Genomic DNA, 3,524 nt, shown 5'->3' with positions numbered 1-3,524 from the left:
GCTTATTTTAGACATATTATACTATTCACACTAATGCAATAGATTGTATATAATACACTATGACTGATGTGTCTGTTTTCAAAGTGTAAGATTACCCCTATTTTTCTAGTTGCCATACCGTTGCTTGACCACTAGATGTAGCACTAGCACTACATAACACAGGGAGTCCTGCTGCAGTGGCTTACTGGCACATTATGTTGAGGAAAATATTTGGCTGCCTGACCATTACACCAAAAGGGACTTTTATGACTTTCTATTTAAATATATGTACTTTAATGTGGAGTTGACCCTGCTCTGTGATTTTATGCGGTCTTCCGCTTTGTGGCTGAGTTGCTGTTGTTCCTAAACCCTTACACTTTCCAATAGTATCACTTACAGTTGACTGTGAAATATCCAGCATGAAGGAAATTTCACTAATCGTCTCACTGCAAAAGCATCCATCACAGTATCTTGCTTAAAGTCACTGAGCTCTCCAGAACAGCCCATTTTGTATCAAAAGTTTTTGCAAACAAAGACTGCATGGCTAGGTGCTTGTTTAATACACCTGTAGCAGTGGGTCTGATTGAAGCACCATTTACATTAACGCTGAACTTAGCAGAACATACCAACTGTGATAAAGTTAATCCCAGGTTAAAGCTTCAAGGTAACATCAGTCAAAGGCCTTAGAATGCATCAGGGGCAGATGAAGTGTTTGGTAAAAGGAGTGCAGGTTCGCCACATTGATCAGTACTTCCTGAGAAGTCAGTCGAGTCAGTCAGCTGAAGTCCAGCGGCAGGTAGAAACCACAGTCCGCAGGATGTCAATAACTGGCACTGCAGAGGAGGGGGATAGCCTGGGCAGAAGGGATGTGGATGACACTGAGGACAGCCTGCCAATCAGAGGGAGAACCTTTGAGCATAAAGCCAAAGTGAAATGGCCTAAGGCAAGTGAGAGGGAAGAGTGGGAGACAGTTAATAGGGACCTTGTAATGTTGTTAGAAGGAATCAAGGGAACGGTGGTGAACAAGCAAGAGAAGATAGGAGATATAATACATAAATATGGTGTAGAAAGGTTTGGAGTGCAGGACAGAAACAGGGTTGAGAGGGTGCAACCAGCAAAATCTAGAAGACAGAAAGAGATAGATAAGTTAGTAAAGGATAGGAGACAGTTAAGGAAACAGTGGAGGAAGGCTACAGAAGAGGAGAGAGAGGGAATTAATGTTTTTCAGGAGGAGCTAAGAAATAGGCTGGTGACACTTACAAGGGCAGAACAACTATGGAGGAATAGGAAGCAGAAGGAGCGGGCTAGGACAGCATTTTATAGGGATCCTTTTAAGTTTACTAAAGGGTTGTTTATTCAGGTAAAGGGAGGGCTGCTTAGATCATCAAAGCAAGAGGTAGAGGAGCATTTAAAAAGAACACATTCAGCTCCAGGACAGAACAGGGAGTTAGGCCTCCCACCTGACATGCCACCACTAGGGGAGATAGAGTTTAGTATGGATGTTAAACCACCAAGGTGGAAGGAAGTGCAGGAAGTAAGGTGTGCAAAGGCTTCTTCGGCCCCAGGGCCAAACGGAGTCCCCTACAGGGTTTACAAAAACACGCCTGACGTCCTGAGGTTTCTGTGGCGGTTATTAAGGTTAGTCTGGGAGAAACAGTCTATCCCAAGAGCCTGGTGTAGAGCAGTGGGCATCCTGGTTCCTAAGGAGAAGGAATCCTCTGATCTGAGCCAGTTTCGTACCATCTCACTCCTGAATGTGAAGGGGAAGATTTTCTTCAGTATAATGGCAAAGAGGTTATCCAGTTACTTAGAAGTAAATAGACTAATAGACACAAGGGTGCAGAAAGCAGGGATCCCAGGTTTTGCAGGGTGCATAGAGCATGCAAGTATGATCTGGCATCAGATCCAGTCAGCTAAGGCAGAGAATAGGGAGTTAAATGTTATATTTTTAGATCTAACAAATGCATTTGGGTCAGTACCTCATAGTCTTATCTGGAGGGCATTTGAGTTCTTCAGAGTGCCAGAGATGGTGGTAAACTTAGTGAAGATGTATGTCAGAGATGTTAGGATGTGTATTAGTACTGCAAACTTTACGACACGCTGGCAGAGACTAGAGGTAGGTATTATGGCAGGTTGCACAATTTCCCCTCTAGCCTTCACAATGGCAATGGAAGTCATTGTTAGAGCTTCGAAGTGGGTGCTAGGAGGAGAAAGATGGCAGGATGGGATGCGCCATGCACGAGAAGGCTACTGGAGAGACTAAATAAGAATCTCAAGTGGGCTAGCATGAAGATCAAGCCTAGTAAGTCCAGAGCATCTCAGTATCCAGAGGGAAGATTGTTGACAGGAAGTTTTTTGTAGATGAAGTGATACCATTGATCAGGGAGAAGCCAGTAAAAAGCTTAGGGAGGTGGTATAATGAAGACCTGAACGACAGTGAACAGGTAGAGCAGTTTACAAAAGATGTAGTAGAGGGATTAGGGAGGATTGATAAATCAGGGCTCCCAGGGAGGTTGAAGTTATGGTGCCTGGGTCTGTTGAAGGTGACATGCTGTTGAGGCTGTGTAGGCCATGTGGTAAGATAGGTAAGAATCATAAGTGGTGTTAAGGAAGGTAGTATCAGCATCGTCACTACCTGGAGCTTGCATCAATGGAGCCTGGGTCTGTTGAAGGTGGCATGATGTTGAGGCTGTGTGGGCCATGTGGTAAGATAGGTAAGATGATGTCTGCGTGTTGGCATGGTGGGTGGTGAGAGCCGGCATGGAGGAGGGTGGCTCTGGGACGCTGGACATCACTCTTCAGCCCTCTGGAGGTGTCGTGGGACTAACTGGACAAAACACTGATGAAGGAAGGTTCCCACTTGACAGCCCCTGTGAAGTGCTGGTTTCTTACTACCCATCGGTCTGCACGGTTGACTTGTGGAGGCAGATAGTAATAGATTAGGGATTTCTTCACTGAGCGCTGATCCTCTTTATAGGGCACAAGTATCTTGTGTTTCATTCAAATTCTTCAACACCAAAGGTAAAGTGATGTCTAAACAAACCAGAGCTGTGCACATGTAGATCTGATAGAGGTTGCTGTAATTTGAATTTCTGATTTACATGGGTGTCTAGAGTTAACAATACACATTGTTATGTTATTAAAGATGTATTTTACTGCAAAAAAGTAGAAGAGTTGAAAATGAGTCATTGATGCTCTGTTCTATAAAACAGTTTCAGGCTTTAATTTGGAACTTTGGTCAAACTTTTTTAACCAGCTAATTTACATCAAATTAACCCTCTGGGGTCAAGGGTATCATTTTTTAAATATTTTTGATTTTACTTTTATATTTTACCATAAAAACTGTTTATCTTGCCTTGTTTGGTATCATTTTTTTTTTTCAGCACAGCCTCACGTGTGATTTTACAGTTAATTTTTCATTTTGACATACTGTATTAACACACTGAACCTAAAATCACACAAAAAGAACATAACATCAGAGTCGGAAAAAGGTTGATTTTTCAACATGAAAACCACAAACATGTTTAATGAACCACTTTTATAAC

The sequence above is a fragment of the Cheilinus undulatus genome, linkage group 2, assembly GCF_018320785.1.
Source record: "Cheilinus undulatus linkage group 2, ASM1832078v1, whole genome shotgun sequence".
In the NCBI taxonomy this organism is placed as follows: Eukaryota; Metazoa; Chordata; class Actinopteri; order Labriformes; family Labridae; genus Cheilinus; species Cheilinus undulatus.
This window is presented reverse-complemented; position numbering follows the sequence as displayed.